At 46.3% G+C, this 23,969-nt stretch overlaps 1 long non-coding RNA gene across 1 annotated transcript; it reads right to left on the bottom strand.

Annotated features, from left to right (window-relative positions):
- Window positions 1-832: 832 nt before the first annotated feature.
- LOC132897417 (uncharacterized) lies at window positions 833-1,352 on the bottom strand. Its single transcript, XR_009656312.1, has 3 exons — window positions 1,227-1,352; window positions 1,057-1,118; window positions 833-905 (listed from the first exon to the last, which is right to left on the bottom strand). It is a non-coding gene; the product is annotated as an uncharacterized LOC132897417 (long non-coding RNA).
- Between the last annotated feature and the right edge of the window lie 22,617 nt (window positions 1,353-23,969).

The raw sequence follows: 23,969 nt of genomic DNA, 5'->3' as shown, positions 1-23,969 counted from the left end.
AGTCTGGCCTCGATCCGTAGACATTTCCGAAGCGGGTAGGAGGAACAAACCGCTGTCTTTCAAACTGTCTCTGTGCGTATAGGCCAACGCTCTGACCAATCAGCGCAACAGTGACTGTGACGTAGTCAGAGCGACAGAAAGCAGTGGGGGAGACCTTGAAATAAATAATTTTTCAAAATGCGTATTAATTAATAAACATGTTCTAGATATTAAGAAGTTTGGAGATAATGACCACAAGTTTGGAGTCTGTACCACATACTTAACATACACTCATTTTTTTTCCCAAGTGTTTTTCAAGGGTTTGCTTAAACTGTTTTTGAGAGTTTTTATTTAGTGGTGTTTGGTGAAATAATTTCCCTTAAATTTAAAATAACGGGAAAATAAGAAACAATCAAAAAATAATGTTTTAAAGCTGTTTATTAATTCTTCGTACTGCACAAACTAGCCCATCCTTTTGGCTATGAGCGGAGCCAGCTGGTAGATCAGACTTTTGCCATAGCTGGTCAGCAAAACAGCGAAAATGTCCTTCTTGAAAAGGAATGAGCGGAGAGCCTCTTCCTGCTCATGTTTCAATGAAAACTCCAAGTCTAATTCTTCTAAAACTGATTCCAAAGCGGAGTCAAACGCACGCTGTTCACTAGCCGTAGCCATCTTTCCTGCTGCGCTTTCTCCAGCGTCGTGCAGCTTTGTCATCACTCCTGCAAAAGCCCGCCCAAAGAATCCAAACAAAAACCTTGCGTTGTGATTGGCGGGCACGATTTGATGCCCGGAGTGTTTTTGTTTACATGGTGCGAGGCTAGACCCATTCGCTAGGCAAAAATATTTTTGCCCGCGGGTGGGTCTAGTTTACTAGGCTAGGTCTTCAGTATTTTGGTTTATTTCCAACAGTTTTTGGTTGTGGACACCTGGGAGCAGTAGTGGGCACAGGTAAAAGGGGAATACATAATTAAGTTCTGTTTGTTTGCTTATGTGGAAAAAAAATAAATAATATAATTTTTCATTGTATCTAAGAATACCTGAATGTAACAATGTAAGGTGTAGTGTCAAACAGCTTACCTGATTGCTTAGAGTGTGGTGTGTGCTTTGCTTGTGCTTGCCTATGCCTCTGCTGCTCTTGGCTAAACAAATACATAGGAGGACATGTAGCTGATATAACTGGGCACATACAGTACATACAGGAGTATGTACTACACTACACTATTTCATTTAATTCACCAAAACCTTACCTAATCTTCCATTTATATTTGGTGTTTTTCTTTGCTGCTGCTATGAGTCCTGGCTGATTTTCAATGAATGTCTTGAACTCAGTACAGGACAACTGAAAGTTTAGCCTGACTTGAAGCTCAGCCTTCACCATTGCAACAGAGAGTCTGTTTCTTTTATCAGTCCAAGCCGGTTCCAGGCTAGCACCAACTCTCTACTGGGCCAGAGGAAAGAACCGCTTACATCAGCGGGGGGGCGGAGTTGTTAAGACCAACAACAATAACAAGACCACGAAAGATTGCCATTTTTAAGCGCCGAGAAGCAGCAGCTGTACAAACGCGAAGTCATCCATTATTATTATTATTATTATTATTATTGTTACTGCTGCTTCTTCCGTGTTTTTGCTTTGATATTCGTGCCAAGGTTTATGTAAATGTAGCGCCGTAACTGACGTATACAGCGACGTAAGTGACGTATACAGCGATGTAATGACGTATTCAGCGATGTGATGATGTGGCTCCGCTTAGTGGCGCTTAGCACGGGCGAGCTATGGAAAAGCAAACTGGTTCTCAGTTGGCTCGCAAGTTGAAATACACATTTTGCCCATCATGTACAAAACACCGGGACATTCAGTGTCCCGGATTTTTTTTTTTTTTTTCCGGGACAGACCATGAAAATCCGGGACAATCAGGAAAAACCGGGACAGGTGGCAACACTAGTTATGTGTCAGTTTCTATTTTTGCTGGACGTTGGAGTACGGCGCATCGAGCAGCACAGAGAAGTTTGCATGGTACAGGAAATCGAGTATAAAATACAAAATAAAATGCCGTATTAAATTTCAAAATAAAATTCACCTTGTTCATGGCGGATCATATTTACCTCACTACAGGTCTGATTTAGGCTACAAGTCCGAGATACAGATCTAAAGTTTATTGTCTCTGCTACTACTGTGCATGCTTATAATAATAATAATAATAATAATAATAATAATAATAATATGACATTATTATTATTATTATTATTATTATTATTATTATTATTATTAAAGATAGTTCTTCACTGTCTCAACAAAAAGACACACGACATTTGTAAAATGCCAACAGGACCTGCACCCTGGAGAACGTGTCATTCAACTGCAGAAGCTCTCTGACGCACGCTGAGCATGTAGGGAGAAGGCACTAAAGGCCCTCAACAAGGTGATGGATTCTGTGGTGAAGGTCCTCACTGATCTAACAGTCCACAAGCCTCCAGATACTGCTGCTGGTGATGCAAGAATGTACCTTAATGCCATTGACTTTGAGTTTGTACTGTGCCTTGCGATAGCCACACCAGTTTTTGATGTCACTGCAGTTGCATCTGATGCACTGCAGAACCAGGATATTGACCTGTCCACTGCATATGGTGTTGTTGGGGGAGTCATGGATACCTTATCCAATCTGAGAGCAGAAGAACAGTTTTCCAAACTGTTCAAGAGTGCCACAGAAAAGGCAGAGGCTTCTGGGATCAACATCCCCACAGTCCCCCCAGGACAGAAAAGGCAGAGAAAGGTTCCTGCAAAGTATACACACAGTTCTACTGCAGTCACAGAGAGCCACTCTTTCAAATCAGTGGAAGAGTACTACAGAGTGAAAATGTACTATCCATTCCTTGATGTTCTTTTTCAGGAACTACATAGGAGATTTAAGGGAGATGGGAAGACACAGTCCTTCAAAGTACTCAGTGCACTCCACAGTTTCACAAAGGCAAGTAACTGGGTAGGTAAAGACGCCATGGGTCCTGACTCTACTGAAACTATTCACACACTGTGTGAATTCTATGGAGGAGAAGAAGAGAAGCTGAAGACAGAGCTCAGAGTTTTCCATGCTTCTTTCCCAGACACTCTCACACTGAAGGGGATCTTAAGAATGCTAAGAGACAACAGTGGACATGACATCTTCCCAGCACTGGAGGAAATGATGAGAATATATGCCACGATTCCAGTGTCCACTGCAACAGTGGAGAGGTCTTTCTCCAAGCTAAAGCTTGTGAAAAATGTACTCAGAAGCCTATGTTCTACACGATCCCTGCTGAGCTCCAAAACATGCCTTGATGTGTAGATATCGTTAGTAGCCTACGATAGTAGCAGCGGAATAAAAAAAAAAGTTTCCGATAGCTTGATTCTGGTATAGGCCTGCTGCATGTTGAGGAAATTTAGGTCACACCTCCCACGGAATATTGACGGGTATTTCTCACACTATTTATAACCATCACATTGTAGGTATCATGCCGCCATTTTGTCTCTAAGAACTACAACTCCCAGTCTTCTTCCGCGTGACCTACGTCACGCGTGGGCGGGATCATCTACGTCAGTCCGCCATGCGCGCATAAGTCCAGGCGGAAGCTCCGCTCTTGGTCTCTCATGTCCGGATTCCAAGGAATCTAGACACACAAAAGAGATGCTCTCAAACCCGAAACACTTCTTTCTTGCAAGATTCACCAGCCAGCGTGTTCTGTGCTTAACCACTGGCCAAGGTAAAAGTCCAGAATAGCACGATCTTTAAACTCAACCTGAGTTACAACCGGTTTATTCGTATTAGAAGTGGCGTCACGACTGCCGCTCAAACGCAGTTTTAATTTATAATTAGAAGCGACCAGATTCCTCCTGATTAAAGCGCTGTGCATATTATTCTGATCAGAGACTTTTCCTCACGAACGCTGAAGTTCGGACCAAGAATCCTCTGCCTTCACGGAAACGACCCAAGTGATCCGCTGGACCAGGAAGCTCTCCGCGCTTTCTACATGCTTCATGAACAGCAAAGCTCTGCAACGGCGAACATCTTCTCAGAACTTTGCTAGAGGCAAGATATTGAGTAAAATATATTTGGGCATGATAATTAAGCTAGTTTTAGGAAGTTGCTTTATTGAAAGTGTGAATTTAAACCCAAGTTTATTCATTACACTATTAGACACGCAGCATGTCGAATTTAATTGTTCTGTTTGTTTAATCTCATTTGTTTTAATAGGCTGTGCATGTCTCTCTTTCTCTTATTCTTCTTACTAACATAATTCTCTTAACACACATTTTGATCTTATTAAGAGTTCAGGAGTTTGGTAATGTTATGAGTGTGGAATCCTTTTGTTACTTAGAAACACGTGCTCAACAGGCCTGACCAGGCCTGATACACTTTAGATAGTTTCCCTTTTGTCTTAGCTTAGCAACACGAAGCTAATCTGGGCCTACAGAACTAGCCTTTTGTCTAAACACATGGTCAAGCCCCTCCTCCACACTCAACATACCAAAACATCAGATAAGAACATTCCAAATTTTATAGCTCCCTCATACACACACACCTTGGCTCAGGCCTAGGGGCCTAAAACACACACACACACACACACACACACACACACACACACACACACACACACACACACACATATATATACACACCTCACTGCTTGTATATATTGATTTATTATTTTTATCTTTGTATAATAAATTAATTTATTATCGAAGCTGTGTGTATTCATCTTGTTGGTGTGAACAATATCTGAAGTCCCCAATCGCAAAGAATTCAAAAAGGTGCAGATTTATGTAATATAGTAAGTGATCAATAATAATTTGGAAATATATCATAATCTAGCTGTTTGGTAATTTATCCAGGATTAATGGTATGATTCACTAAATGATTCACTGAATGATTCACTAAATGATTCACTGAATGATTCACTTCAAATGAGACTGATTCAATGGTATGATTCAATTCAAATGAGTCAAAGTAAACGATTCAATGGGATTGATTCATTTTAATTATTAACCTTCAAATTTAATGAGATTGATCACTTAATTTCAATAATTAACTGATTGCACCTACAACATTAAAATTTATATATGTTGTTTTGATGCCTGTTTGTTTCTCAAATATATACGTGTGTGTCTTAATGGGTGAATAAAAGGCTTCGAGTTAAACATTATTGTAGAAAGGGGCTTTATGAAGTTCAGTCCATTTACTTGCATTGGTTTACAGGGAAGATTTGCCACATCCAATATGGCGGACACTCTGACGTGTCCCAGCAAAGGGCCACCAGCTCAATGTTTATATGTCTATGACGCCGGGTAGAAGAAGGCGCATGTGTCGTACTTCTTCTATTGTTCTGGTGTCTCCGATGGGACCGTCTTACAGTGCACGTAGAGGTGTGGCATGTGTATTGCATCGTTTTCAGCAAGCGTTGCATTGCCATATGTACCTGATATTTTACTGATCCGTTGCCCATGTGGACGCGATATGTAAAAAAAAATCTCGTTGCCGTTGTCAAGTAGATGTAGCCTTAGTAGTCTGTTTAGAAAACATCATGCAGACTGTTTTTTTGGTGTTCAGATATAGGCATGATTCAGTTAGCCAATCCTGAATATGAGTCATTACAGATGTTAAAGTCGATGTAACTTGTTGGATGTTTTTAGCATGCGTATAAATTACTACATCATCCGCATACATCTGGATGTTAACACTATGACAGACATCAGGTAGATCATTTATATATAATGTGAATAGAATTGGACCAAGTATGGAGCCTTGTGGGACTCCTACAAGGCAATCAATAAGGGAAGATTTGGTATTACCAACATACACACATTGCTTCCTGGAAGACAAGTAAGAATTCATCCACTGAATAGCTTTCTCAGAAAAATTAAAATAAGTTAACTTAGATAAAAGAACCTGGTGGTTAACAGTATTAAATGCCCTCTTTAAATCTAAAAACATGGCATCTACATAGGAGTTGTTATCCAAAAGGCATTTTATCTTCTCTAATAATAAGCAATTTACGGTATCTGTAGAATGATGAGTACAGAAACCGAACTGCATGGGGTACAAAGGATTATGTCCTATATTTAGATATTCGATTAATAATTTAGCAATGCTGATAGGACGATAATTGGCCATTTCTGTTCTTTCCCTTGATTTAAATATTGGTGTAACCATGGCCACCTTCCAAGCTGATGGGACAACAGAACATTTAAAGGAAAGATTAATCAGGTAAGTTATTGGGTGAACTAGAGACTCTTTGTATATATTTTAAAAAATTTGTATCAAGCCCATAGACATCTTTAGCCTTGGAGGTTTTCAGTGCATTGATAATATTAGCCATAATGTATCATTTAATGTATCATTTAAAGAGAAAAATGAGGTGATTTTAAATTTCATGACAACACATCTCAAAAAAGTTGGGACAAGGCCATGTTTACCACTGTGAGACATCCCCTTTTCTCTTTACAACAGTCTGTAAACGTCTGGGGACTGAGGAGACAAGTTGCTCAAGTTTAGGGACAGGAATGTTAACCCATTCTTGTCTAATGTAGGATTCTAGTTGTTCAACTGTCTTAGGTCTTTTTTGTCATATCTTCCGTTTTATGATGCACCAAATGTTTTCTATGGGTGAAAGATCTGGACTGCAGGCTGGCCAGTTCAGTACCCGGACCCTTCTTCTATGCAGCCATGATGCTGTAATTGATGCAGTACTGTATGTGGTTTGGCATTGTCATGTTGGAAAATGCAAGGTCTTCCCTGAAAGAGACATCGTAAGCGTAGAGCCAAAGCTACCGCTGAGGCTCGCCCACGGGAGCACCACTCCTCTCCGCGTCACGTGTCGAACAGGTTTGCTCTCCTTAGTGATGCACCCACTGAGAAACCTGAAAGAGCTCTGGTTATAGGGGACTCTATCATACGGCACATGAAATTAGCTCAGCCTTTAGGGGCACCAGCAGCTTTAGTCAGGTGTATACCGGGAGCCAGGGCGCCGGACATAGCAGGTAATCTTAGGGTCCTAGGCAAGCACAGGTTCTCAAAGATAGTTATCCATGCAGGAGCTAATGATATACGCCTTCGTCAGTCTGAGGTTACTAAGAGTAACTTTGTAGAGGTGTTTAAATTAGCGAAGGCGATGTCCGATGCTGTAGTATGCTCTGGCCCCATCCCAATGCGGCGTGGCGATGTAGCTTACAGCAGGTTATGGTCGCTGAACTGCTGGCTGTCCAGGTGGTGCTCTGAAAACAGTGTGGGCTTTATAGATAATTGGGCTAATTTTGAGGGCACTGCTGGCCTGTTAGGGCGGGACGGTATCCATCCCACTCGGGAAGGTGCTGCTCTCATTTCCTGCAGCATAGGTCATAGTCTCAGAACAGGCCTAGTTAATTTCTGACAATCCAGAGCCAAGGCCAGGGAGCAGACGAACAGGCTAAACCGACTGTCTGCTAGCTGCACAGAGTCGTCACTCAGGGCCCACTACATCGAGACTGTGTCTGTTCCCCGAGCTCAACAAAAAGGTAGAAATTTTCAGAGAGTTTGTTCCAGTAACCTAATCAATATAAAATTAGATCAGACTGACTGTACAGCTGCTGCCAGCACCTTTGATCTAAAGGTGGGGCTATTAAATATTAGATCTCTTACATCTAAAGCGCTAATGGTTAATGAACTCATTACTGATCAGGAGTTTAATGTACTGTGTTTAACAGAAACATGGATTAAGCCAAATGAATATATAGCATTAAATGAAGCGAGTCCTCCTGGATACAGTTATATACACCAGCCTTGTCTAACTGGCAGAGGAGGAGGCGTCGCGGTTATTTATAACGATTATCTAGGTGTAACACAAAAACCTGGTTATAAATTTAATACATTTGAAGTTCTTCATACTCATATAATGTAGGTAGCCTCGAAAAATAAGTCTACCCAGTTAATTCCATTGCTTATTATTTACAGGCCCCCGGGGCCATATTCTGAGTTTCTTTCTGAATTTGCAGATTTTATCTCAGATTTGGTTATTTCCTTAGACAAAGCTTTAGTTGTCGGAGATTTTAATATTCACTTTGATAACCCAGAAGACCCTTTGAAAACAGCGTTTGTGTCCATCTTAGATTCAGTCGGGATTAAGCAGAATGTCATAGGACCGACCCATAATGGTGGTCACACCCTTGATCTAATACTAACATTCAGATTAAACGTAGACAATATAGTCATACTTCCACAGTCTGAAGTTATCTCAGATCATTGTCTCATCTCATTCAAAATATGTCTGAGTAATAATATATGCACCTCACCACACTACTGTATTAAACGTACTTTCACGTCAACTACTGCACAGAGCTTTATAAATGATCTCCAAGAGCTGTCAACTTTGATTGGGTCACTGTCAGCCCCTGCAGAACTCGATCAGGCAGCTGAATGCTTAGAGTCAACATTCCGCCATACTTTAGATAATGTAGCTCCTCTAAAAAGGAAAATGGTCAGAGACAAAAAATTAGCACCCTGGTATAATGATGACACTCGCACATTAAGACAGACCACTCGAAAATTGGAACGTAAATGGCATCAAACAAAATTGGTAGTGTTCAAATTGGCGTGGAAGGAGAGCTTCCTGAGGTATAGAAAAGCTCTTAGTGCTGCGAGATCAACATATCTCTCCTCCCTAATAGAAGATAACAAAAATAATCCTAGATTCCTATTTAATACTGTAGCAAAATTAACCAGGAATAAGTCCACTATCAACACATGCACACCTGCAGTATGTAGTAGCAATGACTTCATTAATTTTTTTAATGACAAAATTGAGAATATCCGACAAAAAATTCAAACTACTAATTTAAGGTTAGACAATGAAAGTGACCCTGTAGTTAACAATATAACTGTATCAGATCATCAGTTAGAATGTTTTACTCCCCTAAAAGAAACTGAATTACTTTCATTAATCTCTACATCAAAAGCCTCAACTTGCGTACTAGATCCCTTACCGACACATCTATTCAAACAGATAATGCCTGGAGTAATTGAACCGCTTCTAAAAATAATAAATTCTTCTCTTATGATTGGCTATGTACCCAAATCCTTTAAACTAGCAGTTATCAAACCCCTGATTAAAAAACCTGACCTTGATCCCTGTCAGCTGTCCAATTATCGACCAATATCAAACCTCCCCTTTATCTCCAAGATCCTTGAAAAAGCTGTGGCACAGCAGTTATGCTCATATTTACATAGGAATAACATCCATGAAATGTATCAGTCAGGATTTAGACCTCATCATAGCACAGAGACAGCACTGGTTAAAGTAGTAAACGACCTACTGTTGGCGTCTGATCAGGGCTGTGTCTCGCTACTTGTGTTGCTTGACCTTAGTGCAGCATTTGATACCATTGATCATTCCATTCTTCTGGATAGACTAGAAAATGTTGTGGGAGTTAAGGGAATGGCCCTCTCCTGGCTCAGGTCTTATCTAACTGATCGTTATCAGTATGTTGATATAAATGGTGATATTTCTAGACGTACCGAGGTAAAGTTCGGTGTTCCACAAGGTTCTGTCTTGGGTCCACTGCTTTTTTCTCTATATATGTTACCTCTGGGCGATATTATTCGTAAACATTGTATTAGTTTCCACTGTTATGCTGATGACAGAGGCGGCACGGTGGTGTAGTGGTTAGCGCTGTCGCCTCACAGCAAGAAGGTCCTGGGTTCAAGCCCCGGGGCTGGCGAGGGCCTTTCTGTGTGGAGTTTGCATGTTCTCCCCGTGTCCGTGTGGGTTTCCTCCGGGTGCTCCGGTTTCCCCCACAGTCCAAAGACATGCAGGTTAGGTTAACTGGTGACTCTAAATTGACCGTAGGTGTGAATGTGAGTGTGAATGGTTGTCTGTGTCTATGTGTCAGCCCTGTGATGACCTGGCGACTTGTCCAGGGTGTACCCCGCCTTTCGCCCATAGTCAGCTGGGATAGGCTCCGGCTTGCCTGCGACCCTGTAGAAGGATAAAGTGGCTAGAGATAATGAGAATGAGATGCTGATGACACACAGTTGTATGTTTCTGCAAAACCTGATGAGAGACACCAGCTTAATAAAATTGAGGAATGTGTTAAGGACATTAGACACTGGATGCTTATAAATTTCCTTCTGCTTAACTCTGACAAGACTGAAGTACTTGTGCTAGGACCACATACAGCTAGAAGTAAGTTTTCTGATTACACAGTAACTCTGGATGGCCTTTCTGTTTCTTCACGTGCAGCAGTAAAAGACCTCGGAGTGATTATTGACCCCAGTCTTTCATTCGAAACTCACATTGATAACATCACCCGGATATCTTTCTTTCATCTCAGAAATATTGCAAAGATAAGAAATTTAATGTCATTGCATGATGCAGAAAAACTAGTCCATGCTTTCGTTACCTCCAGGTTGGATTATTGTAATGCCTTACTGTCTGGATGTTCCAATAAGTGCATAAACAAGCTCCAGTTAGTTCAAAATGCCGCAGCAAGAGTCCTTACTAGAACTAGAAAATATGACCACATCACGCCTGTCTTATCCACACTGCATTGGCTCCCAATCAAATTTCGTATTGATTATAAAATACTACTATTGACCTTTAAAGCACTAAATGGTCTCGCACCACAGTACCTGAGTGAACTTCTGCTCCTCTATGACCCGCCACGCCTACTTAGATCAAAAGGTGCAGGCTATCTGCTGGTACCTCGTATAGTGAAGGCTACATCAGGGGGCAGAGCCTTTTCTTACAAAGCCCCACTGTTATGGAACAGCCTTCCAAGTAATGTTCGGGAATCAGACACAGTCTCAGCATTTAAGTCTAGGCTGAAAACATATCTGTTTAGTCAAGCCTTTTGTTAATGGTGTTTATGAGGTAAAGGAGTAGATCTGGAGGGTCCTCAGACATAGAGTGTTTTGGTAAACTGGGATGTATGGATGCTGTCAGTCCCCACTCGCTTGCTCACTCGAGTTTGTTGACGGTGCAGTGGCTGGCTACTTTATGTCCCGGGGCTCCCTCATGCCTGTGTTACCTTCTGGCTCTCTCCTTTTAGTTATGCTGTCATAGTTAGTTGCCGGAGTCCCTGCTTGTACTCGGTGCAATATGTATACTGTTCCTACTTATTCAGGTGACATTGGGCATACCTAACCACCTGTGTTTTCTTTCTCTCCCCCCCCACTCCAAATCTGTCCCTCTGAGTTACATGGAGTCAACAGGAAATCTTTTGGTGGAGACGGTGGGGACCTCGACTGGCTATCGTAGCCTGCAGGGAATCAGCCGTCAGACATTCTGTCGCATGTCCCAGACCCGGTGAAATGTAACTGAATTGTCTTGGCCAGGCCTAAGGGTCCCATCTGCATCTCATCATTGCTGAGGAGTGTGCTCCCATCACCCAATCAAGCATCCAGCCAGAGCAGGTCATGATATATTTTTTTTACCATATTAACATGCCATTGTGTGTCATGCCTGATGTAAAGACTCTCGTCTCTGCGAGCCTACCACACAGATTTAATACTTGTCATTTTTAGGGCATACCTAACAACATGTTTTCTTTCTCTCTCTCTCTTCCCCCCCCATCTGTCCCTCTGAGTTACATGTTGATCCTGGGATTGAGGTGCTGGCCTCTTCTGCCCCTCAGACCTGCTTGATCCATCCTGGTGCCCTGTGTCTGGTCGGAGTTTTATCGCTCCACTCCTGTGAAGGACGGCCCCATGAGGACAGTTGAGGGTTATACCTGTTAAAACTGTTAATATTATAGTCAGGCTGTCTGTTGTTGCCCAAATGAGGATGGGTTCCCTTTTGAGTCTGGTTCCTCTCGAGGTTTCTTCCTCATGTCGTCTGAGGGAGTTTTTCCTTGCCACCGTCGCCACAGGCTTGCTCATTGGGGATAGATTAGGGATAAAATTAGCTCATGTTTTAAGTCGTTCAAATTCTGTAAAGCTGCTTTGCGACAATGTTTATTGTTAAAAGCGCTGTACAAATAAACTTGATTTGATTTGATTTGATTTGATCGTCTGGATGGGAGCATATGTTGCTCTAGAACCTGGATACACCTTTCAGCACTGATGGTGTCTTTCCAGATGTGTAAGCTGCCCATGCCACACGCACTCATGCAACCCCATACCATCAGAGATGCAGGCTTCTGAACTGAGCACTGATAACAACTTGGGTCGTCCTTCTCCTCTTTAGTCCGAATGACACGGCGTCCCTGATTTCCATAAAGAACTTCAAATTTTGATTTGTCTGACCACAGAACAGTTTTCCACTTTGCCACAGTCCATTTTAAACGAGCCTTGGCCCAGAGAAGATGTCTGTGCTTCTGGATCATGTTTAGATACGGCTTCTTCTTTGAACTATAGAGTTTTAGCTAGCAATGGCGGATGGCACGGTGAATTGTGTTCACAGATAATGTTCTCTGGAAATATTCCTGAGCCCATTTTGTGATTTCCAATACAGAAGCATTCCTGTATGTGATGCAGTGCTGTCTAAGGGCCCGAAGATCACGGGCACCCAGTATGGTTTTCCGGCCTTGACCCTTATGCACAGAGATTCTTCCAGATTCTCTGAATCTTTTGATGATATTATGTACTGTAGATGATGATATGTTCAAACTCTTTGCAATTTTACACTGTTGAACTCCTTTCTGATATTGCTCCACTATTTGTCGGCGCAGAATTAGGGGGATTGGTGATCCTCTTCCCATCTTTACTTCTGAGAGCCACTGTCACTCCAAGATGCTCTTTTTATACCCAGTCATGTTAATGACCTTGTTGCAATTCAGACAGGTGGGTGGAGCACAGAAGAACAGCAGGCCAGAACTGAGTTCCCAAAAACTCTTTATTTTGCACTTTTCAGTGTAGTATTCACTCTCCCAGCCACGCACGCACACACACAAGTCGTCTGGTTGGGGAGAGAGCTCTCTTCCTCTGCTCTCTCTCTCTCCTTATATCAGGCGCGGTCACTGGGGAAGACACACAAACACATGTTAACTGATATCAGGTGCAGTGATTCTGCCACTTACCTTCCCTGACTCCGCCCTCTGGTCACAGACCGACGCTTGACCACACCCCTGCTGCCACATACCCCCACCGCCTGACTCAGGCCGGGCGGCCATCCAGCCTGCAGCCGACTCCTCCCCCCCTTGACAGGAGAGGAAGTCCGCCATGACCATCTGTGCCCCCGGCCTGTGGATCAACTTGAAGTTAAAGGGCTGGAGTGCTAGATACCAACGGGTGATCCGCACATTGGCATCCTTCATGCGGTGGAGCCACTGAAGGGGTGCGTGTTCCGAACAGAGGGTGAAAGGGCATCCCAGCAGGTAGTAGTGGAGGGTGAGGACCGCCCACTTGATGGCTAGGCACCCTTTCTCGATGGTGCTGTAGCACCCCTCATGCACCGACAGCTTTCTGCTGATATAGTCCTCCCCCTCCACTTCCTGGGACAAAACAGCCCCCAGCCCTCTGTCCGACGCATCCGTCTGCAACATAAAGGGGAGAGAAAAATCAAGGGGAGTGTAACAGTGGCCCCCCACATAGTGCAGCCTTCACCTCCGAGAAAGCCCGCTGGCATTGCTCTGTCCACTGGACCGGATCTGGTGCCCCCTTTTTAGTGAGATCAGTCAGCGGGCTGGTGACATCCGAATAATTAGGTATAAACCTACGATAGTAGCCAGCCAACCCCAGGAACTGTCTCACCCCCTTTTTGGTCTTGGGCCTCAGGCAGGCCGCAATCGCTGCTGTCTTGTTAATTTGGGGATGCACCTGCCCATTGCCCAAGTGGAAGCCCAGATACCGCACTTCCAATCGCACACTTCTTCGGGTTGGCCATGAGACCCGCTTGCCTCAGCGACCTAAGGATGGCCCTTAGGTGTTCTAAATGCCGTGGCCAGTCATTACTATAGCTTATGATATCATCTAAGTACGTGGCCGCATAGGTGGTGTGGGGGCGGAGGACCCTGTCCATAAGCCGCTGGAACGTAGCGGGCACCCCAAACAGCCCAAAAGGAAGTGTAACAAATTAGTATAAGCCAAACGGTGTGGAAAAGGCCATTTTTTCTTTGGATAGTGGAGTCAAGGGGATCTGCCAATAACCCTTTGTCAAATCCAGTGTCAAGTAAAAGCGAGCCGTGCCTAGTTGATCCAGCAACTCGTCAATATGAGGCATTGGGTATGCATCGAATTTAGACACCGCATTGACTTTTCTATAGTCTACACAGAACCGGACCGACCCGTCGGCCTTGGGAACCAAGACCACTGGGCTGCTCCAGTCACTGTGGGACTCCTCAACGATGCCCATTTCGAGCATTGCCTTGGGTTCTTCCCAAACCACTTTTTTCTTGTGTTCAGGTAGCCTGTAAGGGCGGCTGTGCACTACCACCCCTGGGGGCATCTCAATGTGGTATTCTATGAGGCTGGTGCGGCCGGGCAGGGGGGAGAACATGTCCGAAAATTCGGTCTGCAACTGGGCAACCTCCGTGAGTTGGGTCGGGGAGAGGTGGTCTCCACAGGGGACCGGAGAGGTACGCGATGTCAATGTTCCCTTTTGAACCTCCGGCCCCAGCTCCGCCTTCTCCAGAACCACTGACACCAACACTATGGGGACCTCCTCGTTCCAGAGTCTGAGCAGATTGAGGTGGTAAATCTGTAGTGCCCCACCCCTGTCCGTTCACCTCACCTCATAGTTGACGTCCCTGACTTGCCGTGTGACCTCAAAGGGTCCTTGCCACTTGGCGATCAATTTGGAGCTCGATGTGGGCAAGAGTACAAGTACTTTATCTCCCAGTGCAAACTCCCTAAGGCACATACCCCTGTCATACAGGCGGATTTGCCGTTCTTGGGCCTGCCGCAAATTCTCCTGGGTTAGGTGTGTAGGTTTAATTGGGATTAATTAAATTATAAATTATGTAATAATTGATAATTAAATTAATCAATTTATAAATAAAGATCAGTCTCATAAAATCTTAAATTATTAATCTTAACACTCACCGTGAATGGTTACATTCAAGATTAATGGTAGCTCTGTATTAGATGGGAAACCCAGTTGTATACAAAAGCTAAATTCTGAAGGAAAAAGGAGTTCTAAATAGTTGACCTTGTGAATAAACAACAGGAACAAGTAAAATGCAATTCAATTTTATTAGCTTTTATTTGTCTACTACTCACTAATAATAATAAACTCAAAATACATTCAATGTCAGCAAAGGTAATAACAAGACAAAACAATGGAACAATTACACCTGGACTATAAATTTGAGGGAAAGAGAGAGAGAAAGAGAGAAGGAAAAAAAAAAAGAAAAGAATCCCTTGTGTGTGCGTGTGTGTGAGGCTAGGGCAAGCCGATGCGTGTGTGTGTGTGTGTGTGTGACCTAGCTTGTCGTTAGCTAAAACAAAGGAATGTTAGCTAAAACAAAGGAATGTTAGCTAAATAGAACAAAGGATTAGCTCTGTGGCTAATGTGTGCTTTGTGTAGGTATCTGTGGGCAGATGCTAATGCTAGCCACTCTGGCAATGCTTAAACAAAATGGCGGTCAGTGCCTAGGTGTCGTATCACAGGTAACTCAATGAGGAAGGTATCAAAATGGCGTCGGAAAAATGGCGCCTGCAGGCCTAGTCGAGAACACAAGCCTACCAGCTAGCGTATCACCCTGAGGTAGCTAGCAATAAGTTGCTAAGGAGAATCTGACCACGCTACAGCTGGATCCAAACACTGCACTTAACAACAATTTCCAACAGACTATCTAGGCAAAGAACTCAACGCGAGAGAGAGAGAGAGAGAGAGAGAGAGAGAGAGAAAGAGTGTGAGAGAGTGTGTATATGTGTTGGATGGAGAGAACTAGGCCTTGTAGCGGTCTAGCCTCGGAGCTTAAAATAACAAACTTGTCGCTGCGCTGCTAATCAGATAGGGAAGCTAGCAATGGAGTTAAGGAAAGATATCATGCAAGATACCCTGTCTAACAAGTTCAAAGAAAAAAAACAGAACCAAAACAAACAATAAAAACAAACAAACAAACAATAAAAACAAACAAACACCTTCCGTGTCTGAGCGGGTATGCTAAATAGCTCAAAGCTTAAACATGACCCTAACAACCATCTGAATAAGCTACAAATTAAAAATTTGCCCAAGTGCCTACTCAATGCGATGGAAGTTCTTTCTCCGATGTCCGCGCTGAGGGTCGCAGTCCGAGGAGAGGAGGTTAGCGGCGCGTTGCGTCCAACCGCGGCTAACGAAGCAGGGAGATGAAGGCCTAGCTGGCCCACGGTGCTTCAGGAGAAACCTCCGGTGATGCGTCGACGAGAAAAAGGCTGAGAGGAGCGAAGCTGTCCGCAAATGCCTCTTAGCGTGGAAAACTACTTAACTGTAGTTAAACTTTGCAAAGGTTTAGAATCGAAACCACTATATCGCTGAAACTTAGCGGGTCGTTCAAAAGTTCGGCCGAAACTAATTTGAACAGGCTGTTCTCAGACAATAGCGGTTAGTCTCAACACTGTAGCTTGCGTGCCTACAGTCCGTCCGACCACTCCAGTAGTCAGAACATGAGAGAGCGAATCGAGGCGCTCTCGATACAGTTAAAGCAGTTCCACTTTACATCACATCCGGGTGGAGCGCGCAAGGAATTGTGGGATCGTTATAGGGGGCGCTGGCGAGTTACCAACATTCCCCCCTTGGCCATAGGCGCTGAAAGGAGTGATACCCTATGGGCACATGGTGTTTAGTCTGCGGCCCACGGTCCCTAGTAATCCACAATGAGGTAGTTCCACAATGAGGTAGTTCCAAGGGTCCTTTCTGTGAAAAGTCTTTCAGACACAGTTCAACAGTTCAATTCATTTCATACAGTCCATAAGATGCATAGGCACTTGGGCATGAAAGCATAGGCACTTGGACATGAAAACAATTACACTATGGCTACTTAACTACCTTCTACATACAATATTTCACACAGCAAACAAAAATAATCAAAACTCCATAAAGGAAAATGGAAAAGAGGGGTTAGTTAGCGTGTTAGCAAGCCTACTCTTCAAGAAAGTTAGTGGAGGCCTTAGGCCTGATGGAGAATCGGACAATGCCACGATCTAATTTCTCAGGTGCGTAGATCATTTTGTCCAGTTTGCGGTGTAGTGTCAGTATGTACCTATGTAGAGTGATGGCTATGAAGACTGTGATAACCCAACCGCCAGCTAGAAATCCCAGCGCAATTCGGCTTATTAAAGATCCTTGATCGGACGAAGGGTTTGCGCGGTTATTCAAGAAAGTGGTAGCGATGCCAGTGGGCTTAAGATCGAATTGCACGGTTTTGGTCCCTTCCAGCAGTAGTTGTGCTTGGAGGGTGGAGTTTATCTCAAGTTCGTGACCTGGGAAGGCATCGGGCATTTCTATCTCGGTCTCATACTGGTCCGCGCTAAGGTGATGGAGGGTGATGTCACCCACGTGAACAGTGGCTCCTAGTGGGACACTTAGGAGAGAGGTTTCGTTAGGTATCTTCATTCTAGTGGCAGTGTTATGTTGATCATATGATACCAGAATCTCAGTTTGGGGAGTGTTGATTAGCCACCGATTACCAGCTCTTTCTACTCTAGTTCCTATTCCTTCATCTTTAATAGACAATTTGCCTGCACACTTCTGCTCGGGGACTTTTGTCAATCCACAGAGACGGTCTGTGGTGTCTCGGATAAAGGGATTGCTGGGGCAGACCCAGTGGATATCTTTGGTAGAGGTGCACATGTCTAAATTAGGGACGAGGTAGATAGAGGGGTTGTCATCGTGATAGGCTATGGTGGAAGGTGTCTGCAAACGTACGTGTACGTCGTTGTTCCAGAAACCTACATTAAGGACAGATTTGATTCTGTATATGTTTTGCCGTTCAATAACGGGGAGATTGAGGATGAAGCCTATTTCTAGGTTTTGAGGGTTCACAAAAATGGGGATAGCACTGCCAAGACTATAAGCCAGATGAATCTGTGATGAGTAAACGTTAGTCGTGGTAGTAGATCGGAGTATGCTGTCAACCATGCTGAGGGGTATCAAATATGGTGGGATTTTACCTCCACTCAGGGTGCTGAGAGAGCTACTTACTTCTCTCATCAGGTCCTGCATTAGGTCTCGGATTACTCGGACGTACTTGACTTCGCTTCTCATGATTGCTGCTAGCCTGTCTACGGCATGTACTGTGTTCTTGATTAATGTAGAATGCATGTTAACGGTTAGTATGGTTCCCTGCAGGGTTTTGCCTAGGCCCTGCAGCTCCTCCTGTTGAGTTAGTAGTCTACCCTGGATTTCTGGCATTTCTTCCTTAAGAATGTTCATTTCTCGTTTGACCGCGGTTAGGCTAACGGTGTTAACGGCAGAGAGGCCCATTGAGAACAGAGAGCCAATGGCGGATGCAGCAGTAAGTAGTCCTCCGAGGAACCGTTTAGGGCGTGTTTTGCCGCTGAGTTCCTCCTCAGTGACTATGAACTTCTGTAACTGTTCGAGCATGTGAACTGTGGTACGCTTGGCGTGTTCGATGTTGGACCCAATCTCGGAGTCAGGCCCGGTTTCGAGGTTTGTTTGTGTGGGCGATCTAAAATGCTTACGGTACACGTCCCAAGGATCGAGGCGGGTGTACACGCGCTGGGTATGGACGCGGCAATTGGTGAGGAGCAGTCCTGGGGCATCTTGGAGAACAATGCCACTCGGCGGACCTGGTTCCACTATGTTACCGGCCAATGTGGTCTGCAGGACTAGGAAGATGCCGAGGATCCAGAGAGGGGCCATTCTGCAACATACAGGAGTTTGTTATTCCGATTTGAGTGGTAACGAGGGTGGTTACTTATAGATGCACGCTTATGGATTGAGAGGCATGCAACTAAGTTGGGCAGGCTATAACTTATTGTTTGTCCACCCCCCTATGGAGTGTGGACTGCTCAAAAAGCTTTATTTGGTTGCTATGGGCCCATCTATACGAAGGCGCCTGGCTGGGCTTCGAAGTTTTGATGCGGTAGGCGACGGGGGACAGTTTACCGACGATTTCGAAAGGGCCGGACCAACGGGGTAAGAATTTTCTGGCTACTCCTACCGGTTTGGTGAAATTGAAGTATAGGACTCTGTCGCCTACTTCGTACTCACGGTGTGTCGCCTTTCTGTCGTAGTAAGCTTTCTGTCCTTTCGCACTCTTTTCGAGGTGTTCCTGGGCCCACGCAAACGTGGCCTGCAAGTGGCGTTGCAAGTCGGTGACGTACTGGTGTGCGGTGTACGCAGTGGCGACGCTTAGGTCCTCTGGTCGGTAGAGGAGGTGTAAGGGAAGAACCATTTCACGGCCAGTCATCATTTCGAACGGGGTGACTCCGGTGGTGCGGTGAGGAGTGGACCGAATGGCCATCAGCACCAGAGGGAGTTTGATGTCCCAATCTTTGCCATGGTGGCTAACATACTTGCGAAGCATGCTCACGATGGTTTGGTTGGCGCGTTCGACCTGACCAGAAGACTGAGGATGATACGCGATGTGGAATTTTGCCTCGACTCCGAGCATCTCCCACAACACTCTCATGACCTCTGCGGTGAAATGAGTACCTCGGTCGGAATCAATGGATAGGGGCAAGCCCCAACGGCTGAACACATGGTTCATAAGAAGGAGAGCGGTGGTCTCTGCGGTTTCGTTTGGGGCGGGCAAGCATTCCACCCACTTCGTGAACGCGCAAGTGACGGTCAGGAGATACTTATTACCTCGAGCCGATTTCGGCACTGGTCCGACCCAGTCTATCTGGAGATTAGACCAGGGGAATGAGATGCCTTTGCTTTGCAGTGGGGCGCGGTTCAACGGTTGGGCTGGTCGGAATTGGCAGCAAATCAAGCACCCTTTAACATACTCGGTAACGTCCTGAATCATGAAGGGCCAATAGACAATCTGTTGGAGTGTCTGGTAGGTCGCCTGAGCGTTCCTATGGCCCCCGCACGGGCTGTCGTGAGCGTACTGCAACATGACCCCCCTATGATCTGTGGGCACGACCCACCGGGGAGGTCCCTGGTTGCGTGGTGTGTACACCAGGAGTCCTTTCTCGAGTTTTAAGCCGTTTTTGAGATTGTGAAGGTGGTTTAAGTCTCGGGACTGTTGCAACTCTTGTGGGGAAATTGGGGACGCCACGGGGTCCGCAAGGAACTTACGGATTTGGTGGATCACGGGATCCCTTTCCTGCATAGACACCAGGTCGGCGTCCTGGGGCAGTCGGCCGAGTTGCACGGTTCCTGCTTGGGGTACTGCGTCAGTTTGACCTGCTCTAGCCTGTCGGCGAGTAATCGCGGTTACGTTATGGCGTGGCGTCTCGGGAAGCCATGACGGCTGGAATTCCCAAAGGGGGCCGTCCACGGCTCCCGCTTTGGCGAGGCCATCTGCCTCATCGTTACCGACTTTGTCAGGTCCTGGGACTTGAGAATGTCCCTTCACCTTCTTCCAATAGACGCACATTCCCTGTTCGGTTACGAGTCGATCGCATGCTAGGAAGAGTTCGGAGTGTTTCACTTCCTTGCCCCTTGCGTTTTTCATGTCCCGCACCTTCCACGAGGGAAAGTGTGAGACGAAGCTATGCCTGGCATAATTTGAATCAGAGCAGAGGACTAACCGCTTGATGCTCTCACGGGCAGCTTGTTGCAGGACGATGAGCACGGCTGCTACCTCCGCATATTGGCTAGTCTTAGCCCCGAGTCGATGTTGGTATTTCCCTTGTATAGGGCCGTTCGCCCATACGATACCGACACCGGCTTGGACTTTGCGTTCATGATGGAATGAGCATCCATCTATGTAAGCGGTGGGGAGGTCTTTGCAGACGTTCTCGTCATAGTAGTGGTGGTCGGAGGGGAGAGCAGGTACGGTTGTTAGTTCGGTTTGATCCGGACTATTCTCGCAGTCGCAATGCTGGCATTCCGCCAGGCCTCGGCCAAGCGCCATCTTGTGGTTCTGGGCGTACTTCACCTCGACGTCGTAGCCCTGTAGTGCCATCATCCAAGCTGCGATGCGACTGTTCGAAACTCTTCCCTCTCTCAGCCTCTGGCTGTTCAAGAACGAGACCGGTTGATGATTGGTCTCTATCACTGCCTTCTGGCCACCAATGTAACTGCGAAAGTGTTCAACGGCCCAGACCGTGGCCAGCAGGGCTTTTTCGCAGTCTGAAAATTTAAACTCCACAGCACTGAGGGGCCGACTGGCGTATGCTACGACACGGCGATCTTTGTCATGCTGCTGTGACAGTGCAGCGCTCAGGCAGTGGGTGGAGAAACTAGCCTCCAAGAAGAACGGTTTGTCTTTGTCGGGATACGCGAGGCAGGGAGCGGAGCAGAGCTTCTGCTTCATGCTCTTGAACGCGAGTTCTTGAGGGTCACTCCACTGGAAGGGTTTATCCTTCCGGAGGAGCTCGGTGAGCGGTCGTGCTATGTCCGCGTAGTCCTCAATGAACTGTCGGGAGTAGTTGCAGACCCCTAAGAAGCTCCTGAGTTCGGGTACGTTGGATGGGGCTTTGATGTCTTGGATAGCCCGCACCCTCCCTGACTGGGGTTCAATGCCATCTGGCCCGACGCACAGTCCAACGTATTCAACTTTGGTGCGACACCACTGCCCTTTGGTGACAGAGAGCTTCGCTCCTGCTCTGGACAGCTGAGACAGAACATGGCGTATCTCTTCGAGGTGTGCATCAAAAGTCTGTGACCTAATGAGGATGTCATCGACATAGATCAAGTTGCCACGAGCTGCGGCATCGCTCATTGCCTTATGCAAGAAGATGTTGAATTCAGCGGGGGAGTTCGCGTAGCCGAACGGACATCGGTTGAAAGTTAGCTGGCGGTTCCCAAAGGAAAAGGCCAGCTTGTGCTGGTCAGCTGGATCCACGCGCATGGTCCAGAATCCACTCGCCACGTCGGCGGTGGAGAAGAACTTTGCACCCTTCACCTTGGCAAGTTCTTGATCCAGATGGATCATGGGCCATCTTGACAAGGGCACTTGCTTGTTCAGCTGCCTATAGTCAATGGTGAGACGCCACTTGCCGTTCGGTTTCAGCACCGGCCACAAGGGGGAGTTGTAAGTCGAGTTACACTCACGAATGATCTGCTTTTCCAGCAGAGTGTCCAGTGTTTCTTGTATTGAGTCGTATGCGGCTAACGGGATTTTGTATTGCCGCACGAACGTCGGTGGAGCGTTCGGATCTGTTGGGATTCGGACGGTGTGGATGTCCGTGACTCCGCAGTCATTAGAATCTCGCGCCCAGATCGCCTTGAAGTCGTAGAACAGTTCACGGAGCTGTCGTCTCTGGGTGTCCGTGGTCAGGCTGTCAGCTTTCACCAGCTGTTGTTGAACTTCTCGTTCGAAGCCTGGGTACGGTTCACCTAGAGCTGAATCGACGACCTCAGTTGCAGGGGTGTCGTTGCTCGATTGCGTGGCAAGAGCGTACACCAGCATGTGTTTCGGGGTGTCAGTTCTGGTCATGACTATGCGCTCGTCGCGAAGCATGTCGTGAGGTTCGACGTGGATCATGTGGAAAGGAAGAGTGATCCAGGGAGGTTCCACTGGATCGGAATGAGTGTCCGGCGTTGGCAGCTCACCGATGACTGGAATGGTGAGTTCAAAGTCATGGAATGCCTGGTCTATCAGAAGGCCTAAAGGCCGACGGGCGGGGATCGTGATGGCGTCCCGCGTGGAGTTTTGAACCAGGAGGTAAGCGGAACGATGACTCACTTCAAGCAGCGGAGTCCCACACACGGCTAAATCGAGCTCCATGAAGAATCTGAGAGGCTGGAAGAACGCCTGGGAGCTACGAAACTGTTGGTCTTTCATGATGACCAGCTTAAGAGGGGAACCAGCAGTCCTAGCGGGAATGACAATGTCAAATTCGCTAGCGACATGGCAGGCTTGGGGAATCGTTTGTCCTGACCGCATTTGTTCCGGGTCAGCTTGGAACGGGTGCTTAGCAGCGTCGGCTTGGGTCCAGATGACCCGGTTGACTAGGTCCAGTTGGGCTCCCAGTCTGACCAAGATGTCTGCCCCAATGACCAGTGGGTCAGGAAGTCCGGGGACGACACTCAAGAAATGAAGGAATTCTCTCTGACCGATGGCGAGCGACACGGCGCAGACGCCTGTGGCTTTGATGGGGCTCTGGGGTTGTTCGGCTGACAGTAGCCGGTGGCTCTTCTGCACAAAGACAGGGGAAGGAGTGCTCTGACGCACTATGTCGAACCACGTTTGGCTGATGGCTGACTTCTCTGACCAAAGCGCTAACCTGACGCCAGGTGCCGTGACGCCGTTGACAATAATGTTGCCAGATATCCAGGGGTAGTACCTGGTTGGGGCAGATTCGCCAAGAAAGCAAAGGAAAGACGGGTGGCCATCAAGCGCGTTGCGGTTGAGAGGAGTGTCGGTTGAGTTTGGTGCGTCTTGACTCGGCTCAGGGTGGAGCGGAGTGGTCTCGAGGTTCTCGGGGACCTGCCCTGACTCAGCTATCAGTGGAGTAGCCTCCACGCTAACTTCATCGCAACAGGCTCGATCGTGACGACGAGGATCTGGGGTCTGTGGGGACGCGACCTGGGCCCACAGTTGCCCACGACGACAGTCAATGAGGGGCGCTAGCCTATCTAGTAGGTCTTGGCCAATGAGGAACGGTTCTACCCCGACAGAGCAGATGTAAGTGGGGTGAGTGATGGACATGCCCTGGAAGGTGAGTTCTAACCATGCAATGGTTGTTACTGGGGCTTGATTCTGGGTGAAGCTAACCAAGTTGACGTCACAACGTTCGGTTCTGATGGGTCTACCTTGCGCGCGCCGCGCATCAGAAACCTCTGCAAAGACTTTGGAACACATCAGGGTGATTTCTGACCCGGTATCCAAGAGAGCTTGGAGGGAAACGTTGCCTTCTACCACCACTGGGGTATAGATACGCTTGGCGTTGCCTTTCCTAACCAAATCTCCAAGAAACTGCGTCAGGGGTGCATCCTGCGGGTCAGGCTTCACTAACGGAGGGGGTGGTTTCAACTCATCGCTG

This window comes from Neoarius graeffei, chromosome 14 (genome assembly GCF_027579695.1).
Source record: "Neoarius graeffei isolate fNeoGra1 chromosome 14, fNeoGra1.pri, whole genome shotgun sequence".
NCBI lineage: Eukaryota > Metazoa > Chordata > Actinopteri > Siluriformes > Ariidae > Neoarius > Neoarius graeffei.
The sequence above is the reverse complement of the archived record's forward strand: the minus strand, read 5'-3'. Positions and strand labels throughout refer to the sequence as shown.